At 40.1% G+C, this 26,781-nt stretch overlaps 1 protein-coding gene across 2 annotated transcripts in view; it reads right to left on the bottom strand.

Annotated features, from left to right (window-relative positions):
• The window catches only part of GPR55 (G protein-coupled receptor 55), a 56,851-nt gene that overhangs the window by 19,545 nt on the left and 10,525 nt on the right, over positions 1–26,781 (bottom strand). The window contains exon 3 of one of the 2 annotated variants that reach the window (XR_003570289.1): positions 24,143–24,716. The exons of the other annotated variant lie outside the window; for it this stretch is intronic. The gene's annotated coding sequence lies outside the window, so the exon portion shown is untranslated. Of the gene's footprint in view, positions 1–24,142; positions 24,717–26,781 lie in introns of those variants that run through there. 2 annotated transcript variants of the gene reach the window in all.

Below are 26,781 nucleotides of genomic sequence, written 5' to 3'. Positions count from 1 at the left end.
CATCACCATTACCACCATCATTACCATCCTCACCATCACCATCATCACCATCACCATCACCATCACCATCATCATCATCACCATCACCATCATCACCATCACCATCACCATCATCACCATCACCATCACCATCACCATCACCATCATCATCATCACCATCACCATCATCATCATCACCACCATCATCATCATCATCACCACCATCATCATCATCATCATTATCACCATCATTATTATCTTATTAGAGGCAGCTAAGTGGCACAGTAGATAGAGCTCTGGACCTGCCTCAGATACTCATTGTGTGACCCCAGGACAAGTCATTTACTACCTGTCTGCCTCAGCTTCCTTAAGTGTAAAATGAGGATAATAATAATAGCACCTGTCTCCCAAGGTAGGATAAACTGAGATAATATTTGTAAAGCACTTTGTAAATGTTACATAAATACTAGTGATTATCTTTACCATCTCCATTTTACAGATGTGGAAACTGAGGCTGAGAGGCTAAGTGACTTGCCCAGAGTCACACAGCTAATAAGTGTTTGAGGCAAGATTTTAAGCCAGGTCTTCCTGACTCCAAGTCCACCACTCCATCCACTGAGTCACTTGGCTGTTGGTCTATGATGAGTTCTAAGTGAATGGATATTAACAAGTGGTAGGGACTTCATGGAGGAGAAAGTGCTTGAGTTGGGCCTGCAGTTGTCCACAGTGAAGTCCGAGGAAGGACTGGACCAAGTCCCTGAGTCCTACTTTCACTGGAATGCAGGTGCTCCCCAGGTCCTCCTTGATCCAATAAAAGGGGGTGGGATTAGATAATGCTGAGATCTTTTTTAGTTCTGACATTCAAGGGCTCTGTGCCCATCATCCTGACTGCGTTTGATTTCGTGGTCTGCAAAGCAAACTCCTTCCTGTGGTATGGGACAGTTCCTCTTTCCAGACTTTTCAGAGAACAAGGAAGTGCATGAAATGTTGGCTTACCTATTGAGAGCCAATTTAAGAAAGCTAACATTAGAATAGGAAGAAACCTCAGAGGCTGTGGGGTCATGCGTTTGGAATAAGGAGGGACCCTAGAAGTCAAGTGGCTCAGCCTCTTCATTTTGCAGATGAGGAAACTGAGGAACAGGAAGATGAAATCATTTGCCCAAGGTCACACAGCTAGGTCATGGAGGAGCCTGAATTGGAATCCAAGACCTTTTTATCTAGGACTTTTTCCACTAGTCCAATCACCTTCATTTCACTGATCTCAGGAAACTCTCTGATTGCAGACTTATGACTGTGAACTGTGCGTTGATAAAGGGAGTTCCCTCCCTGTGGCTACAATGTAACAGGTTGAGTCCAGATCACTGTGTCTCTACCTGTCGTATTTGTACATGTGCTTTTTGTCTCCCCTAATAGAATGTAAGCTCTTTGAGGGTAGGGATTCTGCCTTTTGTCTTTGTGACCCCAAGGTTTAACACAAGGCCTGGCAACTTTTGTTGTTGAGTCATTTTAGTGGTGTCTGACTCTTTGTGAATTTGGGATTTTCTCGGCAAACATACTGGAGTGGTTTGCCATTTCCTTCTTTAGCTTATTTTACAGATGAGGAGACTGAGGCAAACAGGGTTGAGTGACTTGCCCAGGGTCTTACAGATAGTATCTGAGGCTGGAGTTGAACTCAGCCCTTCCTGACTCCAGGTCCCAGTGCTCTATCTACTGCACCACCCAGCACTTAGTAGGTGCTTAATAAATGCTTTTTGACTGTGTGTCTGGTTGATATGCCCTGCCTCCCTTCCCTCCCCCACCCCTCATTTCCCTCTTTTTCTTCAGAGAAGCCACAGCCCTCTCAGGCCAAACTCCTTCCTAGCAGACCCCAACTCATCAGGGCTGGGACAGTGGACCTGGGGTTGGGAAGTCTTCGGCTCTGCCTCACAGACTTCCTAGGTATATAAATCCTTCTTTCTGGGCTTCAGTTTCCTTATCTGTATCCTCAAGTGCAGCCTTTTGACTGAATCCAAACTTCCCAGAAGAAATCCCCTTCATAAAAGGATTTGTTCCGTAAAACTTGGACTCAGTCTGAGGCTGTAGGTTCTCTACCCCTGCCCTAAGCACTTCACAGTGCCTACTTCAGACACCTTCATGGTCATTGGAATAAATTGTTCTCATCTGCCCATTCCTCCCAGGAAGTCTTCACATGCTTGTGGGACACCCCCCCTAACTCACCAACAGACTTGTGGCCTTCAGTTACTCTCAACCTGCTTTAGCCCATCTGCCAAGATGGTTTTTACCAGGGTGTGGCTGCTATGCATGTTACAGCTTTTTGGAGCCACAGAGGGAGTTGGGTGAAAGATGGACATCAAAGGTGGATGAGCAGCCCTCCCACCAGAGGTGCTCCCTGAATACCCCATGCCCCCCAATATCTGGCTCCTATTCCTATAGGACCCTGCTGGGCCCTTGTAACACCTCTGGCCTCATTCCTCCGGGCTGTTGGAAGCCCTGCTTTGTGGGACAGAGTCATCATTAGTCATAGTATCCTAGACCTTAAAGGTCATTGTGCCCAACCCTGGCATTTTACAGATGAATAAACTGAGGCTCAGAGAGGTCATAGGATGACAGATTCAAACAGGAAAGGACCTTCTTGGTCATCTAGTCCATCGTCTCATCTTATAGAGGACAAAATGGAAGCTTGGGATCTCCTTTGCTCACAGACTCAGAGCCATATTTGTCTCAGAGAGGTTTGCTATGATGCTGTTATCTATATCACTATCACAAATTCCATGAAGCCATTGTTGAATCAGGAAGAAGCTTTATTAATGACCTGGGAAGGCTGGGTGCCCCACATGTGTGAGAACACACATGTGATGACAGATGCACACCTTTTTATTCCCTATTCCCCATTCGAATTTCCTTCCAGTTTCCCTATTCGCTGAGTACTATAGAGGTTACAGCCTATCCGAAGTGCCTTTCCCCAAGTGAGTCTCCACCCCTAATTACTCCTCCAACTCCCCACAATTCGGCCACCCTGACTTTATTTGGAAACACTCCTTTTTATGTTAACCTCAGAGCTGGTTTTCCCACTGCTGGTTAGTCTATTCACCACCTCTTATTCTAATATAACTCCCTTTTGTTCAGCTTCCACCTAGCCCCCAGATTGCATTCCTTAAGATTTCCACTTGGCTTTTTAGTGGAAATAGTAATAACCAAAAAAAACTATTTCTCTGACTCCAAACTCTGATTAAGTGATATGCAGAAGCAACATGCATATATCCCACAATGCCATCTTTCTTTATTTTTTCAAATAATGTATGTAAAATTGAAGTTATTTGTTCTTTGAATGCTTGATACCATCCACTTGTAAACCCACCTGCTCCTGGATGTTTTTTTCCTTTGTGAGTTCATTTAGGTCTTGTTCAATTTCTTTTTCTGAGATTGGATTATTGAATGTTTTATAATTTTTAGAAACTCATCCATTTATTTTTGATGGCATATAATCGGGCAAGATAATTTTCAGTAATTTCCTTGATTTGCTCTTTGCTGTGAGTTCTCCTTTTTCATTTCTGATATTAGCAATTTGGTTTTCCTCTCTCTTTATTATCAAATTAGTTAAGCTTGTCTATTTTATTAATCCCACCCAAGCTTCTAGTTTTATTTCTCAATTCAATAGTTTTTGTCAAAATTTTATTTTTGATTTTCAGAATTTCTATTTTTATTTTTTTTAATTTGTTGCCTTTCTAGTATTGTTGTTGCTGCATTCCCAATAAATAGGTGTTCTTTCTTTTGGTAATGAATGTGTTTAAAGATATAAACTTTTCCTTCAGTTATGTTTTAGCTATGGCCTAAAAGCTTTGGTATGTTGTCTCATTGTCAGTTTCTTTGATGAGATTGTTGTTTCTGATTTTTTTCTTTAATTTACCAGTTCTTTAGGATTACATTATTTAGTCTTCATTTGCCTTTGAAATCTTTATTCAAATGCCTTAAGGTTATTAAAATTTTTATCGCTTTGTAGTCAGCAAAGAATATGTTTAATATTTGCGTTATTCTTCATTTGTTTATGAGATTTTTATGCCCTAGCTGCTAGCACCCGGTCAATTTTTGTAAATAAGTCATGCACAGATGAGAAGTGTGTATATGCTTTTCTATTTCTATACACTATTTCTATTTCCATACACTAATCACCAGAGAGCTGCCATGTCTAACTTTTCTAAAATTCTATTTAGGTCTCTAAAATGTTTCTTATTTATGTTTTTGTTAGATTTGTCTAGATCTGAAAAGGACACATTAAATCCCCAACTATTATAGTTCTGCTATTTCTCTACACAATCTGGTTAACTTTTCTTTCAAGAAGTTAGATGCCTTTCTTTTAAGCATATATGTGTGTGATATGTATCTATATATATATATATCACATATACAGATATACACATACACAATATATATGATATATTGATATTATTTCATTATCCATGGGTCTTTTACACATAATATTTTTCCTTGACTGTTATCTCTTTTAACCATGTCTATTTTTACACTTACCTTGTTTGAGATTGTGATTGCTATCCCTGCATTTAAAAATTGACTGAAGGGTAACAAATTTTGTTCTAGCCCTTCTTTCTAATTTTGTGTGAATCTGTACATTCCACATATGTTTCTTTAATATGTTATAAACAGCATATTATTGGACTCTGCTGTCTAATCCAGTCTGCTCCCCTCCTTTGTTTTATGAGTGAGTTAACTGTTATGAGAGTTAATTGCATATTTCCCTCCATCATATCCTCTTACACCTTTTCTTCTTTTCCTCCTGGCTCTCTTGCTTTATAAAGAAGGGGATAGAAAAGGGGTAAAATCTAATCAACACTAGTTGTATATAATAGAAGTCCTTGCTTACTTCTCCTTTGCTTCTCTTTTCTTTACCAAACCCACTCCAATCTTAGTTTCTTATGCTTTCTTTTTCTCTTTTTAATTCCTGCTCTCTTTATGATCAGTCCTCTGACAAGGAAATTCTCACAGAGAAGGCAGATTTTGAAGAGTTTAAATAGGTTAAGGAGACAATTTCCCACCTATGCACCTTTGCACACGCCTACAATGCTGTCCATCCTCACCTCTACCTCCAAATTGCCAGTTCCATTCAAAACTCAGCTCAAGTGTTTCTACATGAAGCCCTTCTGGTTTCACCCCATTGTTGGTGCTAATCTACACCCTAAATACAAAGTTAGTGTGTGTGCATGTGTGTGCGTGTGTGTGTGTGTGTGTATAAATTTACTTCTCTGGGTATATGTTACTTCCACCAGTAGAACATAAACTCCTGGAGGGTAGGACTGTTTCATTTTTGTCTTTACATGCTCAGTGCCTATTACAGAGCCTAGCACATAGTAGGTGTTTAATAAATGATTGTTGAATTGAACTTAATTGACTAGGAGAGCTCTGGTATTCCTTTGACCCCCTTCCTTTACAGATCAACCAATAAATAGGCAATTTTGTCAATTTTTAAAAATTTCAGTTCCAAGTTCTCTCCCTCTCTCCACACACTGAGAAGGCAAGAAATATGATACCTATCATGCGCATGAGGTCATGCAAAGTATATTTCCACATTAACCACACTACAAGAAAAAAAAGCAACAGAAATAAATAAAGAAAAATGTCTGCTTTAATTTGTTCTGAGGGTTCATCAGTTCTCTGGAGGGAGGGAGCATCTTTCACTGAGTCTTGTAGAATTGTCCCATTGTGTTGATTAGAGTAGTTAAGTCCTTCACAGGCGATCATCATTACAATGTCGCTGTTACTGTATACAGTGATCTCACCCTGCTCACTTCACTTTGCATCAGTTCATGTAAGTCTTTCCAGATTTTTCTGAGGTCCTCCTGCTCATCATTTCTTATAGCATAATAGTATTCCATTACATTCATATACCACAACTTGTTTGGTCATTCCCCAATGGATGGGCATCCCCTCAGTTTCCAATTCTTGGCCACCATAAAAATAATTGCTAGAAGTATTTTTGTACATGTGGGTCCTTTTTCCTTTTCTTTGATCTCTTTGTGATGCAGACCAAGTACTAGTATTGCTGGGTCAAAGGGTATGCACAGTTTTATAGTTTATACATAGTAGGGTCAACATGCATTTATTAAGCCCCTACTGTATAACAGGAGCTGGGATTTGGGGGAAGCAGAGGAAGGAGGCGGAGAGCAGGAGTTAATCCCAGCCTCCCAGAATTGCAAGTAAGGAGAGCCGTGTTGTTCCCAGCCCACCCTAGCCCTGAGGAATATCACCCTAACTCAGGACGTCTCCTTACACTTCACAAAGCAGTTTCAGATCCAGGTTCTCATCTGAGCTTTATGACAGCCTCGGGACTAGGCAGGTACTGATAGGAGACCAGCCCCATTCCACAAAGGAGGAAACTAAGCCCCAGACAGAAAGCGGAAGAGCCAGGGTTTGATCCCAGTTGGATCCTTTTTCTTCAAACCCAGGGGTCATTTCCATAAAGCTTTGGCTGCCTCCTATGAAAGCAGCTCTGGATGAAGGAGCTGGGGCTGCTGGGCAGGGAGCAGGGAACATGGGGAGGGCTGCAGGAGGGGCCTGGACACCTGGGGCAGAAGAGGCCAGGGGAGCCAAGGTCAGTGACTCTTCTCACTGGTGCCTGAGCCTCTCCCTGCAACAGAAGCCCCAGACTGCTTCCTCCCACGGGTGCCCGGTGTCAGAAGTGCGAAGGCTGAGAAAAGCCTGGGCTGACTGTGGTTGCCTGTGGGTGGATGGGGTCCTGGGGAGTGGGGCTCTTGTTCTTAGTCTGAGTCAACCTTGGGACCAGAGCTGTCCCTCAAAACTCACAATGCCAGGCAAGTGTCTCCTCCCTGCATCCCCCAGCCCCCTTTTCCCAGGCACCTCCATGGAAGCCGTTGCCCTCCACCTCAAGGACCTTCTCTGCTCCCTCTGCTGCCCATCCAGCAAGAACACAGTCACTGAATTGGGTTGAGGAGACCTGCCTGGCTTGTTTCCCTTCCCTCCATCCCCAAACTACATTTCTCATGCGGACTTGGGGGCTAAGGGTCCTCGCAGGAAATGTAGAGACATTTCTACATTAGGGGAGTTTGGAAATGAATAATCCATCACAGATTCTGGAAATAGAACTGGAGGAAACCTCAGAGACCATCTAATCCAATCCCATTTTACAGATGAGGAAATTGAGGCTAGGGAAATTAAGAGATATTCCTGAAGTCACTCAGGTAATTAAAATTTTTTAAAAAGTGACATAAAGAGAAGTTAAGCAATTAGGCCAAGATCCCTTGGGTCCTGAGTGTCAGAGAGGGAAGCCCTCCCACCTCCAAGCCTTTGTACACACTGGCCCCCAGTGGGCAGTGTTCCTCCTCTTCTCTGCCTCTGCTCAGGCAGGGCCCTCACTGCCCTCTGGTCCCTCTGCTAATCCAAGCTCAGTCTCTAACTGTGGGATGAAATGACCTCTCTGCGGGGATTCCAGCTGTCACTGAGGACTGGGATTGGGGGAGAGGCACCCACAGAGAGATGTCTGAGGGTCATTTGGCCTAGATTCTGCTCCCCTTGTCTCCCTGAGTTTTGCTGCTGTGTGAACTTGGGCAAGTGACTGCCCCTCTCTGGGCCTCAGTTTCCTCAGCTGCAAAATTAGATCAGACTAAGGTGGTGGTTCCCAACCTTTTTATGTACAAGGAACACTTTTTAACATTAAAAAATAAAAACAAAACAAAAAATCCTCCCAAGCATCTCTCACAATAGTGGCTATAGCTTTAGTATTTGTTGACTGGCAAAAAGTTTCCAGGAAGTCAGCCCCTCCTTTAAAGGAATTGGTATTTACTGATCAGAGGGGCTTGTGGGTGTTAATTGGTCATGCGTGGATGCATGCTGAGCCAATGAAGGTGAGGACCCTGATTGTGGGGAGGACCCTGGCCCCCCAAGTGCTCATGCCGAGCTTTCCCATAGCTCCCCTGAGGGGCACTTTTTCTTCGTGGGTTTTTAATCCACCAGGGTTTTGGAACTCCTCCTCTCTAAGCCCATGGAATTGCCCCAGCCTTCCAGGGAGCAGCAAACCTTCAGCTGGAGGGGAAGCAAAGACATCACATCCTGGAAAACGAACTGGAGAAGAGCTTAGCCTAGCCCTGAGAGCTGCTGAAAGACCCCAAGCTCAAGGAGATCAGGGGGAAAGGGCACCAGAGTAGGGGGCAATCAACCCGTGGGAATGCCTTGCAGCCAAGAACAATCAGGGAGGGACATCATGGGGGGGGGCACACTTTTCAGCTTCTTTTTTTAGTATTGTCCTTCCCCATTCAACTGTAAGCTCCTTGAGGGCAGGAACTGTCTTATTTGTATCCCTGGATCTTCCCCCAATGCTTGGCGTGTAATAGGTGCCTAATAAATGTTTATTGACTGTTGAGGGCAGTTTGGTGGAAGGAGTGCTGGCTCCAGAGTTCAAATTCTGGACCTCCGTTCCAATTCTGCCCTGATACTCACTATGGGTCCTTGGCCAAGTGACTTAACCTCAGTTTCCTTATCTGTAAAAATGAGAGATTTGGACTAGATGACATTGTTCCCCCCAATAAAAGGTAAGGTTCTTGAGGGCAGGCACTGCTTAGGTTTTGTATTTGTTTTATCATTACCAAGCAGTGCCTGGCACATAGTAGGTGTTTAAAAAATACTTATTGATCAATTAAGTTAGACCTAATTGGTCCCCACGGAGCTCCAAGTCATGTTTATCTTAGAGGGATGTGATAAGATAGTGATTGATTTCATTATCAAATTTCACCTGATTTCATTCATCCAAGGAATTCCCAGGAGAGGAAATGTCCTCTACGAATGCAAAGTGGCACCTTCTCTGCAACTTACAGCATTAGACAGATGCCTAGAGCCTTGAGTGCTTAAGTGACTTTCCCAGGGTCACCCAACCAGTTCCTATCAGAGATGGGACTTGAACCCAGGTCGTCCTATTTTCTAGGCCAATTCTCCATCCCCTACACCAGAGATGCCAAACATTTGGTCATTCAGCCTCAGCCTGCATACTCCCCAGTGCTGTCTGAACCAGATTAAAATGTAATTGGGAAGTATTGGACTAAATAAAAATTCACTAAAACATTTTTGGAGCTGTTGTTCAATCATTCCAAGTCGTCGTGACCCCATTTGGGATTTTCTTGGCAAAGATACTGGAGTGATTTGGCATTGCATCCTTCATCTCATTTTACAGATGAAGAAACAGAGGCAAAGAAGGTTAAGTGACTTGCCCAAGGCCACTCAACTAGTATCTGTCTGTGCCTGGATTGAACTCAGGTCTTCCTGACTCCAAGCCTGGCACTCTATCCACTGCAGCACCTAGCTGTCCATAATAATAATAATAATAATAATAATAATAATAATAATAATAATAATGATAATTCACATTCATATAGGGCTTTAAGGTATGGAAAGAATAGGGCATATATCTAGAACACCTCCTTGGGGATTACTAATCCCATGTACACTGCCACTGGTTCATTGGGCTGTTACTACTCCCAGGGTTCTAAAAGTAACTCTGTAGGTGGCTATCTTCATAAATGCTAGCTCACAAGCCCCCACCAGTATGCTACCTCTTAACAATCAGCTGGTAGACTCAGTTAATTCTTTAGCAAAGGAATTTACTCAAATAATATAGTAATCATAATATTTTCCCCAATACCAGGGCATACTTTTCCATATATACTCATTGTCCTGGAGGGAGGAAGAGTAATCAGGAACTTAAAGTACCATGAGAGTGAGACATATGTGTAGGGGATACATATGTCCAAGGCAACTCAGCATGTTGGATTTCAGGGCCTTAATGTTCTGTCTCTTTCTGGAAGGTTCTCATAAAGCCAAAGTTCATCTGGGCTAGCTCTTCATAGGCCATTGTACCTTGGGTCACATAGGTAGCAAGTGTTTGAAGAGGGACTCAAACATAGGTCTTCCATTACTCCAAGGTCATCATCCTGATGGCTAAACAGGGATTATTGACTGGTTCCTCTGGCTCCACATTCAGTGTTCTTTCCACCCATGCTTCCCTTAGGCTTCAAAAAGCTTTTAGCAGAGCCTGCTGCCCTGTAGTCCATCACCCTAAATTGCTTCTTACTTTCCCAGCCATGCTCCTTGTGTCTACACAACTGCCTTCACTTTCCTACACTCACTCAATCTGCAGCCCTGTGTTATTTAGCTTCAACTGAAACAGTTCTGTCTGAGTGAGTGATCCCTCAATTACCAAACCCTACAAATACTATCTTAGTTCACAGGCTCACCTCCTCTCTTCTAGATCATTCTGACAATCTCCTAATTGATCTCTGACCTCAGTTCTCTCCCCACTCCAGCCCAGGCTACTCACAGCCACCAACGTGCTCTTCTTCAAGGGCGCAGCTGACCCTGTGACTGCCACTCAATCAGCTCTGGTGAGTGGCTCCTGATTGCCTCAAGAACAAAACATAAACTCCCTTGTTTAACTCTAAAGTGCTTCACAGTCTGGCCCCAAACTATCGCTCTGGCTTCACTGAACATTACTCTTTCTGCGACACACTGTTATCAAACCAAACTGGTCTTCCTCACATGCTTTGTATCTATTGGTATTTATTCATTTTGCATTTGTGCTGTGTATATTTGTATATGCACTTAATATCTTCCCCATTAGAATGTCAGCTCACAATGAGTTGGGATTATTTTATTCTTTGTGATTATATCTCCAGCACCTAGCCCAGTGCCTGACACATACTAGGTCCTTAATAGATATGTGTTGATTGATCAACTGGAGGGAAGGAATTACTTTGATATTAATAGGAAGTTTTAGAAGAGGGAGGGGCTTGGGAGGAAGATAATGCATTTCATTTTAGACTGTAGAGTTTGAGATGCTTATGGGGCATCCAGATAGAAATGTCTAGTGGACAGTGATTTGGGATTGCAGCTTAGGAGATAAATTATGGCTGGATATATAAATCTGGGAGTCATTAGCAAAGAGAAGACAATTAAACTCATAAGATGATGATGAAGAAAGAAAGAGAGAGAGACAGAGAGAAACAGAGACAGTATGGAGAAGAGAGTATATACTCCCACAGTTAGAGGATATGAAATGGATGATAAGCCAAGTAATGGAGACAGAGAAGGAGTAACCAAATAGATAGGAGGAGATGTGGGAAAGACTAGTGTCACAAAACCTCAGAGAGCCAAGAATATCTGGGATGAGAAGGGAGACAACAGAGACTGAGAGGAAAGTGGATTGAGAAAGAGCCATTGGATTTAACAATGAAGAGCTTGATGGTGACTTTAAAAGAACGCTGTTTCTCTTGGTTCTGCTTGGTTCCCTCTTCATTATTTCATGCAAGTCTTTCCATGTTTTTCTAAGATCTTTGAGCTCATCATTTCCCACAGCACAGTAGCATTCCATCACATATACCACGACTCGTTCAACCATTCCCCAATTGATGGACATCCCTGCCATTTCCAGTTCTTTACCACCACAAAGAGAGCTTATATAACCATTCGTAGAACATATAGGTTCCTTTTCTTTTCCTCTAATCATCTTTGGAAATAGACCTAGTCCTGGTATTGCTGGGTCTTACTGGTGACTTTGAAAAAAGCAGTTTCATTTGCGTGATAAGGTCAGAAACCAGACTGCAAAGTACTAAGAAGTGAGTGAGCAGAGAGGAAGTGGAGGCAGTGATAGGAAGTCTTCCCCTTCCTTAGAAGTCCAACTTCTGCACAATGATGAGGTTGAATCTGGTGGCTTCTGCTCGAGGTCTATGAGCCCACTATCCTATGTCACTTATTCTGGGCCTCAGTTTCCTCATCTGTAAAATGAAGGCATTGGACTTGATGGCTTCTGTGATCTTATGATCTCCAAGCCCTTCTAGAGAGTAGGTTATGGCAGAGGTGAAGGGGAAGAAATCAAGGCACTGGAGATGGAGGGAAAGGGTGTGCAAAGGTGAAGCTGGGCCATGGAAGACATCATTAACCAGAGACTGGCCCTGATGTTGAGGCTAACTCATATAGGTCCCTGACTCCTTTGGGAAAAATAGGTGATGTGGCTAACATGGAAATTACTACTAACCCGTTTAAAGCCAATGACTCAACCAGAAGATGCTGCTTGTGTCCAAATATCTTTTTTTTTTTGGCTAGGCAATGGGGTTAAGTGACTTGCCCAGGGTCACACAGCTAGTAAGTGTTATGTGTCTGAGGTGGGATTTGAACTCAGGTCCTCCTGAATCCAGGGCCACTGCTCTGTGCCACTCTGTGCCACTGTGCCACCTAGCTGCCCCTCCAAATATCTTACAAGATAATTTAATGAAACTCTTCTGCTGGGAAAAAAAATCTACCTCTCTGGGAAAATCAGTAAGTACATTTTGTAAGAAAGCAATACTTCATGATTGAGAAAAGTGACTTGTTTTGATAAAGGAAGATAATAGTGGGCCATTGCCTTCCCACAGCAGAAAACAAATGATAGGCAGCACCAGTCTCAGGCCTGGGGGCTGAGCCCTAAAGACCTGGATTGTGGTAACTCCTATTTCTACTGTGACTTAAAGTTTATAAAGCCCTTTACTGAAAACAAGCCTGGGTGGGAGTTAATGTCCCTATGTGTTATCACCCCACCTTAGAGATACTGAGAGGTAAGTCACTTGTCTAAGCTGAGAGTAACAAAGCAGGGATCCAAGTTCAACATGCTCCACCCCACCCACCCCCCTGACTCTCTTGTGTTCCTTCTCTCCTGGACACAAACCTAACATTTGAAAAGCAAAAACAAAAACAATTGAAGCTATCTGAAGTCCAATGGGCTCTCTCCTGAAGTAATGAATTCCCCCTCATTGGAGCAAAGACTGGAGAACCATTCTCAGGGATGTTGTGGACAATATTCTTGGTCAGGTAGATTCCCATTTAACCATCTCTTCTGAACTACTGAATTAAAAGTGGCTAATGCTCAACAATCATCCAGATGACATGAGCCAAACAGCCTGGATATAAAATAACTGCTCCATCAGGGATGAAAAAAGCACCAGACTGAGGAAAGTTCAAGAAATCCAAAGAGAAACCACAAGAAATTCATTTTTCAGTCCACACAAAGAGGTAGTCACAAAACTGTGGGTATTGGGGAAGGGGTCCAGTCAGGAAAGGTTGGCATTGGAGCTTAATACTTGGAAGCCTTCCAGTGCACCAACCAGGAGAAATCCAGGAAAGAGGAGAGGGGCGGTGGAACAGAAGCAGATGACATCAATTATAGCTCACTAGTGTTGAACATACTTCTTTCTCCCTACCCTCATGTTCTTTGTAAAGAGGAGCAGAGGGCAAAGAGAAGAATGACTATAAAAGGATAGGATGTGGGAAATAGAAAATTAATGATCATAACTGTAAACATGAGCAGAATAAATTCACCTATAAAAGGGAGGATAACAGAATGAATTAGAAAGCAGAGTCCAATAATATGTTATTTATAAGAAGCACACTTGAAACAGAAAGATTTCAACAGAATGAAAATAATGGGCCAGAGCAAAAACTATTATGCATCAGTCAGACTTAAAAAAAAATCAGGGATAGCAATCATGATCTCAGACAAGGTAACAGTAAAAATAGACTTGACTAAAAGAGATAAACATGGAAACTGTTATACTTAAAGGCACTATAGACAATGGATCAACACTACATACATACATAATATATACTACATTTATACACATATAAATATGTATCTACACATGACACACCCCAAATGGCATAGTATCTAAATGCTCAAATAAAGAAATGGACAGCAAAACTGTAATAATTAGGAACCTCAAAGTGCCCCTCTTAGACCTAGACAAATCAAACAAAAAGATAAATAAGAGAGAAATTAAAGCACAGAATAGGATTTTACAAAAGTTAGATAAGATAAATTTCTGCTAAGTACTGAAATGGAATAGGAAGGACTATTTCATATTTCATAGGCACCTTTACAAAAAAAAAAGACTACATATTGGGCATAAAACCTTCATGAACAAATGCAGAAAAGCTAGATATATCCTTTATTGACCACAAAACAATAAAAATTATAATCCACAAAGAACCTTTGAAAAAAGAATTAAAATGGATTGAAGATTAAATTATGTAATCCAAATAATTGGTAGATCAAAAAGCAAACCATAGAACTCATAGATAATTTCCTCAAAGAAAATGACAAAATAGAAAAATTTTGGGGATGCTCCCAAAGCAACCCAGAAGGAAAAATCTTTATCTCTAAATACTTTAATCACTAAACAAAAGAAGGAACAGATCAATGGATTGTGTGCACAACTAAAAAAAAAACAGCCTCAGATCCAACAAATTTTAAAACCCAAATTAAATATCAAGTAAAAATTCTGAAACCAAAGGAGAGATTTCTAAAAATGAAGGCAGAAAAAAAAACCCCTATTGATTTGATCAGAAAAGCTAGGAATTTAAAAAAAAATCAATAGACTATCAGTCTTTAGGGCAGGGAGAGGGGAGAGTGAGGGAAAAAAATAAAGTAAAAAGTACACAGCAGTAAACAAAAGAAAACCTACAAGGGAGCAAAGTTGGGTAACTTTGAAAACAATGTGTAGTATTTATTATATAGATTTTCTTGAAATGGAAATTTATCATTTTATATTGAATCCTCTGCTATGTACATGGAAATGTTCTTTTTTTCTTTTCTCAATTTGTATTTAACTTTAAAATGAATGAAAAATTTACCAAAAAATGAAAAAATGAAGGAAAACAAATTTTCTATATCAAAAATGAAAAAAGGAAATTCACAACAAATGGAGAAGAAATAAAATAAATTATTAGAAACTATTTCATCCAGCTATACAAAAACAAAACAGACAACTTAAGTGAAATGGATACATATTTATAAAAATTAAAGCATCCATATTAACAGAACAAGAATTAGATCATTTAAATAACCTAATCTCAGAAAAAGAAATTGAATAAGATATAAATGAAGCTTTAGAGAAAAAAGAGCCCAGACCTGATAGATTTATAACTAAGTTCTAAAATTTAAAGAACAATTAATTCTAATATGACATAAACTCTTTAAAAAATATGAAAAAAAGAGATTCTACCAAATTCCTCTGAAGATTCAAATATGGTCTTGATACCTATACCAGGGACAGTCAGTCAAAACATAGAAAAACATAAACCAATATCACTAATGCATATTAACACAAAAACATTTAAGTATAGTAACACCACAAAAAGATTATGCAATATGACCATGTTGAGTTTAGACCAGAAGTGCATAGTTGGCTCAATTTGGAAAATTGTGAACAAAATTTACATTAATAACAAAATAATTAGAATAATGTGATTATATCAATAGATGCAAAAAAAAGGTTTTGACAAAACATAGTAACAATTTCTGTTAAAAGCACCAAAAAGCATAGAAATAAATGAACTTTTCTTCTATCTGGGAAATAATATCTATTAAAGAAACAAGAGCTGGCATTATATGTAGCAGAAATAAAGTAGAAGACTTTTCTCTAAGATCAGTGGTAAGTCAAAGTCTCAGCATTGTCAACATCATTGTCAGATAACAGTGCTAGAAATTCTAGTTATTACAACAAGACAAGAAAAATAAATTGAGAGGAGAGGGGCAGGCAAAGAGGAAATAGAATTATCATGTTTTTGCAGATAAGAGAACCATCTTAGGTTCCGGAGAAGCCCAGAAAGTCAACTAAAAATTAACTGAAATGTTATCTTCCACAAAATAGCAGCATGTAAGTGCATACAAATGAAATATGTAATAATGAAATATAAAATAAATAATAAATAAAATATAAAGTAAGTGCATACAAATTATCAGCTTTTTGATATGTCACCAACAAAACCCAATAATATGATGTAGAAAAAAATTTCATTCAAAATAATGACAGAGTTTATAAAATATTTAGGAGTCCATATACCAAGGTACACAAGGAACTATTTAAATAAAAGTACAAGACATCAGAGGGATATTAATTAATTATGGTTGGACCATGCCAAGGTAATAAAAATTATGATATTACCTAAATTAATTTACTCATTCAGTGCTACACCAATCAAATTACCTGATGATTGTTTTATAACACCAGGAAAAATAAAACAAAATGCATCTTGAGGAACAAAAGATCAAGAATCTCAAATGAAATAATGGGAGGGGGCAAGTGGAAAGGAAGAGAACATGGCACTACTAAATCTTAAATCACATTACGAGCAATCTTTATCAAAACTGTTTGTTACTAGTTAAGAAAAAAGAAAAGTTGATCAGTGGAACAGGATGGGTATATAACATATAGTAGCATAGGAACATACTAGCATAGTGTTTGATAAGCCAAAAGACCTTAACTACTGGGGTAAATATTCACTATTTGACAAAAAAAAATGGGGGAAACTGGAAAACAGTCTGTTAGAAATTAGACCTAGAACAGTACCTCACAGCACATACCAAGACAAGGTGCAAATAGATACATGACTTAGATATAAAAGGTCACACCATGGAAAAATTAGAGCAGCAAAAAATAAAATATATATTTTTAAATTCTTATTTTATTTTCAAATCATAATTACATCCTTTCTCTCCCTCCCACCTGCCCTCCATTGAAAAAGAAAGAAAAACAAAATACTTATAGCAATTATTCATAGTCAGGCAAAACAAACTCACACATTGGCCTGTCAAATACCCCATTCACATCTTATATCCATAACTCCTCTGTCAGAAGGTGGGTACCTTGTAGCAACATTGATCCTCTAGGATCATAGTTGCTCAGTCCATTGATTACAGCTCATAAATATTTCAAGGTTGTTTGTCATCACAATACTATTATTTTATAAATTCTTATCCTTGTTCTGCTAGCTTAACAATGATTCTCTGATACTATCATTTTCATCATTTCTTATGGCACAATAATATTCCATTAATTTATATACCACAATTTTTCAACCATTCACCAATTGTAGGACACCATGTTATTTTCCAGTTGTTAAATGCTACAAAAACTCCTGCTATAACTTTTCTTTGTAGATATGGGTCTTTCCCCTCTTTCTTTGATCTCTTTGGAAGTATACAATTAACAAATATTTATTGACTGACTGGCCTAATAGTGATTTCGCTCAGCCAATGGATAGACACAGTTTAATGACTTTTTGGGCATAGTCCCAAATTGCTTCCCAGAATGTATCTACCAACTCAAACTTCACCAACAATGCATTAATGTTCTTGTTTTCCCACAGTCACTTCAACATTTGTCGTTTTCATTTTCTGTCATCTTTGCCAAACTGATGGACATAACATGGAACTCCATGGTTGCTCTAACTTGTATTTCTCTAATTATTAGTGATTTGGAGGATTGTTTCAGATGTCTATTTATAACTGCATTGCTTCTTTGAAAACTGACTGTTGATATCCTTTGATCATTACCAATTAGGGAATGTCTCTTATTCTTGTACATTCAAATCAGTTCCTCATATTTTGAAAATGAGACCTTTATCAGAGAAATTGGCTGTAGGGATTTCCCCTAGTTACTGTTTCCCTTCTAAGTTTAGCTGCATGTGCTTTGTTTGTGCAAACATGTTTCGATTTTATGCAATAAAAAATTGAAATAGCTTTTGCAACTCTCTATGGGAAGAATTCAGGGTCAAAGAAGTGTGAGAGAGGTTCTCAGGTGACATGCTCTATCAGTGAGTTCAGACCTCCCAATCTCTTCTCACTGACGTCCCCCTCCCTGCCCCAGGAAATTCCATACATCCATAAACAATGAGTCAAACAACAAGCATTTATTAAGCACCAACTACAAGCCAAGTACCGTGCTAGGCTGGGGATTAAAAATGAAAATCAAACAAGCTTTCCCCACAAAGAGTTTATGCAACTTGTTCACAGATAAGTATAGGGTATTGTAATATTGAAATAGCATTAGTCACTCCATTTTGCAGTTATCCACCATTTTGTGAAGTTAAGCATCAAAGTCTCCTGAGTTTTGGAGAAGTCACAAGATTACTCCTCCTTCCCAAGAGTCATCCAATTTAAAGAATGTCAGAAATAACCGCCTTTTCCTTCTCTCTTCAGTGTTTCCAGATTGTATCCCAATTCCCTCCAGCCAACTCTCATTGTCTTCAATCCCCTCCTCCTATAAGAAACTAGGTATCTTAATCCTTTCATCTTATTTTTCATTCCCTCCGAACTACTAACTGGGTGAAGACCAAAATTCTGGGGTTCTTGGCTACTGAGAGCCTTGAACCTAGCTTATTTTGTAACCACAAGCACTGCTAAAATAAATCATTTGTCTGGATGACACTCAGTTTCTTTTATATACAAATAAATACCCAGTGATGGGGGTGGGACACTAACCACTGGGAGAATGAGGAAAGACCTTTCATAGGAAGTATTTATTGAGTCGGGAGTTAGATGTTTGGTGAAGTGAAGGGGAAGAGGTTCTAAGCTTGGGAAGGAACTTGGTGGTGGGAGATGGAATATCTCATGTGGGAAATAGCACATAGATCAGCATAGATAGAGAAGGGAGTGCGTGAGTGAGAGTAATGTATAATGACACTCAAAAGACAGTCAGGAGACTGTGTGAAGGCAGAGTTTGAACTTGAAACTTCTGGAGCAGAGGAGCAACATAGTAGACTATATTTTCTATGCTTTAGTGAAGATGATGGCCTAGTGGCTGTGGGAAGGGAAAAATGAAGAGACAATTAAGAATGATGGAATATACCCCAAATAAGCTCTGCCCATTATCAGCAAGATGATAATGATGATGATGATGAGGATAATCTCACATTGACATAGCACCTACTATGTGCCAGCTACTGCACTAAGTGCTTTACAATGATTATTTCATTTGAGCCTCACAATCCTGGGAGGTAAGTAAGATTAGAAATTGTTCCCTTTTTGGGTTCTTGGTGGGGTTTCAGGTGAAGCTGGAGGGGATTCTGCCAAAGGCACAGCTGGAAAGTTTTTGAAGCCATTAAAACATTCCCATTACCAAGAGCCTTGTCTTAGCTTTCTGTACATGTACTTTTTGCAAACAGTTAAAAATTCCCAGAGAATCTATGTTCGCAGGAACTGAGGGGAACTGTACCAAGGCTGCGCGCTTTTCTGATCAGGACTCTAGTCTCATGTCCTTTCCATTAGTGATGTACTGAGAAGCTTTCTTTCTGAATAGTTTGGCAGCAACAGAAGATAGGAGTGGGCCAGAGCAGTTGACTGGTCAGTCAAAAAGCATCTACTGAGTGCCTACTATGTGCCAGGCCCAAAACTAAAGCACTGGGTAGACAAAGAAAGATAAAAGGCATCAAATTGTGCTCTTACTCTGAAGTCTTTTTTTTTTCGGTATTAAAAATTTATTTTATTTTCAGTTCATGGAACAAACAAACATTTCCATAACAGTGCAATAAAAAAGATGATTGCACATGAAACTGCAAATCTATCATATACAACTTGCTATTCCCTCCAAATATGCAACAAAGTTATCATGCCAATTTCTTTTTTTTCCTTCTTCCTCCCTACCCTAGAGATGGCTACCATTAGACACAAATAGGTATATATATATATGTGTGTGTGTGTGTGTGTGTGTGTGTGTGTGTGTGTGTGTGTGTAAAATTATCCTATACATACTTCTATTTATCAGTTCTTTCTCTGGATACAAATAATGTCTTTCTTCAGATGCCCTTTATTTTTAATGTGTGTATTTATAATAGTTAAAACGACTCAGTTGCTCAAAGTCATTCTAAAAACAACATTTCTGGGACTGTATACAATGTTCTCTTCATTCTGCTCACTTTGCTCATCATCATTTTGTGCAAGTCTTTCCATGCCTTTCTAAGATCATTGGGCTCATTGTGGTTTGTCTTTCCTTCTTGAAGAGGACCATGACATCAGGAAGATGATGCCATGACTTTCAGGTGGATTGGATTACAGTGAGGAAGGCTGTGCAAAGTCACCAGCCTCACTTTCTCCTCCAGAGCCATCTGGGTCCAGTGGCCAGATATAGATCAGGACAATTAAACATGGCCCAGGATGCAGTGGCAGACCTTAGCCTTTTTAAGCTAAGATCTTTTGGAGTTCTCACTTTGACTGAGACAACGTCCAATCAGTGAGTAGGGCTGTTTAAGAAGTGAGCCAAGGGATGGCCCCTTTAATTAAAAAAAAGTCAAATCAACCTGGGAGACGCTCAGGGTTATATCTGGCCAAAAGAGAAACGATTACTATTTACATTCACTCTGAACCATCAGGGTCCAAAAAATAATCCTTAAGTGGTGCTTGGGCAGAAACCTATTGTTGGCCCATCAATGACAGCTACAGTGGATTGGATTTAAGGCATGGTCTTTAAGAAAGAAATCTATTTCTTGCTGCACGGTAGTATTCCATCACAGCCATAGACCACAACTTGCTCAGTCATTAACCAACTGATGAGGATACCTGCAATTTCCAGTTCTTTGCCATCACAAAGGGAACTGTTTTAAACATCCCATTCACATACAAAGTTGTAATTACTGTTTGCAAATTTCCCTCCATCTTATTTTTACTCACTGTTTTCTTTCTCAGCCTCTGTTTTTATTCTATCCCTGTACCTTATGTTCTCCCCAAACCTCCCACCCCCTCTACCTCACTCACCCCTCTAAGAGTTCCCCCATTCTCTCCCCCATCCCCCAATCTCAATCCACACACCCTCCAAAAGTCCCCCCAATTCTCTCCCCCACTCCCTCCCAAATCCTAACCCACACGCCCCTCTAAAAATTCCTCCCCCACCTGGTTCATCAGTTTTCTCACCTCTTTATATGTTCAGAAGACTTCTAGACATACACATTGTTTCTTCTTCAACTCAGATGAGAGTAAAATTCCTACATTACCAACTCTCTACCCCCACCTGCTTCCTCTGTATTAATTCTTCTTTTTAAGCCCCGTTTTTATAATGTAATTGCTCCCTTTTACCTTTTCCTACCCAATTTTGTTTTCTAAAATCACCCCATCATACACAGCTCATCCCCAACCTTTCTTTCAATCTATCTCATTAATGATGACAGTTTTAAGAATACTGATAACATTTTCATATATATAATAAGCAAACAGTTTGATTTTAATGAGTGTCTTATAATTAGTCTTTAATGTTTTCTTTCCATTGTTTGTGGATCTTTTATATTGAATTTTCCACTGAGTTCTAGTCTTTTTGTTACAAATACCTAAAAGTCTTTCATTTCATAAAATGTCCATTTTTTTCCATTCAGGATTATTCTCAACTTTGCTGGTTAAGTTATTCTTGGATGCAATACCAGCTCTTTTGCTCTTTGAAATATAATGTTCCACTATGCTCAAAGGGCTATAAAAATGTGCATACCCTTTGATCCAGCAATAGCACTTCTAGGGCTGTATCCCAAAAAGATCATAAAAATGGGAAAAGGACCCACATGTACAAAAATATTTATAGCAGCTCTTTTTGTGGTGACAAAGAATTGGAAATTGGGGGGATGCCTATCAATTGGGGAATGACTGAACAAATTGTGGTATATGAATGTAATGGAATATTATTGTGCTATAAAAAATGATGAGCAGGCAGACTTCAGAAAAACCTGGAAAGACTTGTATGGTCTGATGCTGAGTGAAGTGGGCAGAACCAGAAGAATGTTGTACCAGGTAATAGTCATGTTGTGCGATGATAATGTTGATAGACTCAGCCCTTCTCAGCAATGCGAGGATCTAAGACATCTTCAAAGGTCTCATGATGGAAAATGCTCCCCACATCCAGAGAAAGAACTATGGAGTTTGAATGTAGATCGAAGCATACTATTTGCTATTTTTTTTCTTCTGTTTTGTTTTGTTTTGTTTCCTCTTTTTTGTGGTTCCTCCTATTGGTTTTAATTCTTCCTTAAAACATCACTAATGTGAAAATATGTTTATAGGAATGTTTATGTATAGCCTGTATCAGATTGCGTGCCCTCTTGGGAAGGGAGGTGAGGAGGGAGGGAGGGGAAATTTAAAACTCAAAAACTTATGGAAGAAATTGTTGATAAATCAAAATAAATTAGTTTTTAAAAAAGAAATATAATATTCCAAGACCTAAAAAAAGTCTTTTAGAGTAGAAACTGCTAGGTCTTGGGGAATCTTGACTGTATTTCTACAGTATTTAAATTGTTTTTTTCTTGTTGCTTACAATATTTTCTCCTTAACCTGGGAGTTTTGAAACTTGGCTCCGACATTCATGTAAGTTTTCCTCCTGGGATCTCTTTCAGGTGGTGAATGGTAGATTTTTTTTTCTATTTCTACTTACCCTCTTGTTTTAGAACTTCAGGGCAATTTTCCTTAGTAATTTCTTGTAATATTGTATCTAGATTTTTTTTATCATAACTTTCAGGTAGTCAGGCAATTCTTATATATACTGTCTCTCCTCAATCTGTTTTCCAGATCAGTTGTTTTTCTAATGAGATTTTTCAGATTCTCTTCTATTTTTTTCTAGTTTAATTATTTTTTGGAGTCTTATAACATCATTTGATTCCTCTTGTCCAATTCTAGTTTTCAAGGAGTTATTTTCTTCCTTAAGATTTTGGACCTCTTTTTCCAATTGGTTAAGTTTCTTTTCACAATTTTCTTGGATTGCTTTTATTTGTTCCCCAATTTTTACCTCAATCTCTCCTATTTGATTTTTAAATTCCTTTTAAAGTATTTCCAAGAATTCCTTTTGGGCTTGTTTTTTTTCCCCCAGTAAATTACACAGCAGAGAAATGTGGTTCCCCATCCCTCCCAATATCAATTTAGTCCTCTCCAAAGCCCAAATTTTGCTTTATAAACTTTTAAATGGTCTCAATGCATGTCTAAAGGCCTGCTGCTCTGAGTCAATAGCTTAGGAAAAGCATCTTGTATATGTTTTTTGTCTGGTTTGGTAAAATTTCCTAATTTTCTACCACTCCAGAGCCTGGCACAGCACTTAAAAGGCTGGTAAGATCATAGATTACAGCTAGAAGGGACCTCAGAGGTCATCTAGTAGAACCCCCTAATTTCACAAATGAGGAACCTGAAGCCCAGAGAGACAGTGTGATTTACACAAGGTTTTCCCAAGTACAGACATTGGATTTTAAACCCTGGTCCTTTGACTCCAAGTCAACCACCCCAGCTCTGAGTTCTTTCAGCACCCTGGAGAGTAACAGAGACAGCGAGGTAGTGACCTTTCTGCTTTGTCCTTTCTTAATGTGTGACCCTGAGCAGGTTTTGAAACCTCTGTTGAACCCAACTTCTCATATGTAAAATGGGCAGGATTTTACTAGATCATCTCTTAGGTCCCTTCTGGCTTTAACATTCTATGAATATAGGAGGGAGAAGAGGAGAAACAGGAGAAGGGGGGAGGGGAAAGAAAAGAGAGGAGGGAAAGGGAGAAGGAGAAGAAAGGATAGAGGGTAAGAGGAAGGGAAAGGAAAGGGAGGGGAGGAGAAGGGAAATGAAGGAATAGGAGAGGAGGAGAGATTCAAGGTACTGATGCTATTGAAATTAGATACTCCTGGGGCAGGTAGGCAGCACAGCACCAGCCCTGGAATCAGGAGGACCTGAGTTCAAATATGGCCTCAGACATTAACTAGCTGTGTGACCCTGGGCAAGTCACTTAACCCTAATTGCCTCCCTCCCAAAATGGGGGAAAAATTAGACACTCCTGAAAGGTAACCTGGGCATTCTGTGTCCTGAATATATCTTCTAAACACAGTGGTGTGCTGATAAATGTTCAACAATTGGCTCTCTTTTAAAAAAAAAGGATGTATGACACACTTTTAAGTTTAATCTGCAGTATTAATATTTTCTTAAGTCTAGACAATAAACAAAACAATAAATCAAGCCCTGATCAGTAGCATTTGCCAGTTTCTAAGGTGCAAATACTCACATTGAAAATTTAACATTCAGTTCCTGTTCAGTTGATGCTAGCCCATCCCTGGCTACACAAGTCAGCAATATCAAAGAGCAATTGGGCACTAGGCAAAGAGGCCTGTAGCAGAGAGAGGAATTCAGCACTACAATAAATGTTGGAGATGGGATTTGAACTTGGGTTCTCTGACTCAGAGTCCATCACTTTATACACTGCATTGAGCTGTCTCCTCATAGAAAGAGGGGGAAGTAATATTGTTACTAAGAATTAGTTAATTAGCATTTTTCAAGTGCTTACTATGTGCCAGGCATGGTGGTAGGTGCTGGGAATACAAACAAAACCAAAAAGATACCTGCCCTCACAGAGCTTATATTCTAATGGGGAAGATAATATGTGCATTAATATGAAGAAATTCAGAAATAAAAGAAGGGAAACATGGTGGAGAGCATTTGAGTAAATGTCAATAGAGAAAGAAATGAAAACAATGTTGCTGTGGGCTGGCCAATGAAGGCTCAGTACTTACAACTTGTTCAATAAACTAGGTCTGGTTCTAATCCCAGGGGAGGCGCCCTGAGCCTCCTTCTGACGTTGTGTGATGGAGAGATCCCTCCTACTTTAAAGCGATCTCAGGTATCCTGGGTCTGTTTCCTGTTGGCCTACTGGGGGTGGGCTGGAGGTGTGTGTGTGTGTGGTATGGTGATGAAAAGTCTCAGGCCAATAACAATCTCCTATTTTCTTTCCTGGAAGCTTTCAAGTGAGGAAGAACCAAGAATTGCTGTGCGCTTCTGGGCAGGGTGGTGGCATCAGGCCCTCTCTCCCATTTGACTACCACGTGTCTGTGAATGCATGGCACTTCTGCTGTGTTTCTTCTTTCCTTATCTTGGATGAATGAGTATCTTGCCATGATGGGAGCACCTAGGCAACCAATGAGACCTGGAGATACATCAAGGGAAGCACTCAGGTGAGACTGAAAGATTCCTCAAAGACACTCAAGACCCTCCCCACAGTCAAAATCCAGGAGCCAGTGACAATAGCTGGGTCCAGTGAAAAAACCACACAGCAGACCAGAGAAGGACCTGCTTGACCTGTCTCAACAAGGAGCCAGCTTATCTGAGCAACAGTGAGACCCATCCCTCAGCGATGCCACACCCAGAAGGGAAATTGGTGAAGACTCTTCAGAGAAAGAAAAGGACTCCCTGGGCCGGGAAGGATGCCTCCTCTGTTGAAGGTAGGGCAGAATGGATGCTTTGTAGCAAACACTTGAAGTGTGAGTACATTAAATTCAAACTTGATTGAGGAGTCAAGTAAGAGCAGAGATACGATACAATTGTAGTAGCAGGAATCAACGGATGGAGAGTTGGTTGTGGAGTTAGAAAGATCTGAGTTTGAATCTTTAGACACTTACGAGCTGTGTGACAGGGCAAACCACTTTCAATTTCCTCATGTGGGGTTAAGGCTGTCACGGGGAGATGGTGAGAATCAAATGGGATAATATTTGTAAAGCCTTTTGCAGGCCTCAACGCACTGTACAGATGCTAGTGGTCATTATCATTGCTTCTGATGGAGGACTTGTATAATCTGGGCATCTGAGGGAACTTCATGCTCAAAGTCACTCTGGCTTTAGTGACCATTTCACTATTCAACAGGTAGAAGAAATAACAAGGGGAATTTATTCTATTTGGTCCCTAACTCTAGCAAGGAGGAACTTGTTGCAGCAATAGAAATGCGAGTAAGTGTCTATTCCTTCTTAGAAGTCATGAGAGCAGAGAAGGAAGCTGGGCCCAGCCTGACATGGACCCCAGCTCTAGTCGAGCAGCCTTCAAAGGCTGCCATTTGAGAATGGATGGGCAGAGGCACTACTTGGGCTCCAACTGGATGGGGGCAAGCAGTCTGAGATGGACATCAAGGACATTCAAGGCACAAGCAGAAAAGCTTCCACTAAAGGAGCCGTGTCTAAAGGGAGCCATGTGAATGGACAGAGAAATGGTATATAAATTTCAATTATACAAAGCCTTGGGCAGAAGGTGGAAAAGAGAGCCTGCAATAGACAGTGGCTATAAAAGTATGACCTGGCCCTGGGAAAAGAAGGTGAATGAGGGAGGGGTGAATAGTGAAAGCTTCCAACGGCCTTTTAAAAAATGAAAGAAGCTTTTGTGGGAAACCAGACGGAAGTCAGAGGGCTGGTGAGTTTGACTTTGGCTCCTGGCGCCATGCTAGAATGGGCTATTAAAGTGACAATTTGTGAGCATGCAGAAAAGAAAGACATCAATACTAAAACCCAGCAGGGCTTAATCATGCTGCTCTGCTGCTGCTAACTGTCATTTATACAGTACTCTAAGGTTTGAAAAATATTTTCCATTTATCTCACTATAGTCTCAGACCAATCCTGGGAGACAGGTGCTGTTATTATCTCCTTTTAATAGATGAGGAAACACAGGCAGACAAAGGCAAAGTGACTTGCCCAGGGTCACACAGCTAGTAAGTGTCTGAAACCAGATTTGAACTTCAGTCTTCATGATTCCAGGCCCAGTACTCTGTCCACTGCACTGCCTATTTCCTTAGGGATAGTTCCTGACAGACTAAACTTTTCTTTTTCTTTCTTTCTTTCTTTCTCTTTCTCTTACTTTCTTTGTTTTTTTCCTTCGTTCCTTCCTTCCTTCTTTCTTTCTCTTTCTTCCTTCCTTCCTTCTTTCCTTCCTTCCTTTCTTTCTTTTTCTTTCTTTCTTTCCTTCCTTCTTTCCTTCTCTCTTTCTCTTAATTTCTTTGTTTCCTTCCTTCTTTCTTTCTTCCTTTCCTTCCTTATTTTTTCTCTTTCTCTTACTTTCTTTGTTTCCTTCTTTCCTTCCTTCCTTCCTTCTTTTTTCTTTCTTTGTTTCTTTCTTTGTTTCTTCCTTCCTTCCTTCCTTCCTCCCTTCCTTCCTTCCTTCCTTCCTTCCTTCCTTCCTTCCTTCCTTTCTTTCTTTCTTTCTTTCTTTCTTTCTTTCTTTCTTTCTTTCTT

The sequence above is a fragment of the Vombatus ursinus genome, unplaced genomic scaffold (genome assembly GCF_900497805.2).
Source record: "Vombatus ursinus unplaced genomic scaffold, bare-nosed wombat genome assembly UNPS02014808.1, whole genome shotgun sequence".
Taxonomy (NCBI): domain Eukaryota; kingdom Metazoa; phylum Chordata; class Mammalia; order Diprotodontia; family Vombatidae; genus Vombatus; species Vombatus ursinus.
This window is presented reverse-complemented; position numbering and strand designations above follow the sequence as displayed.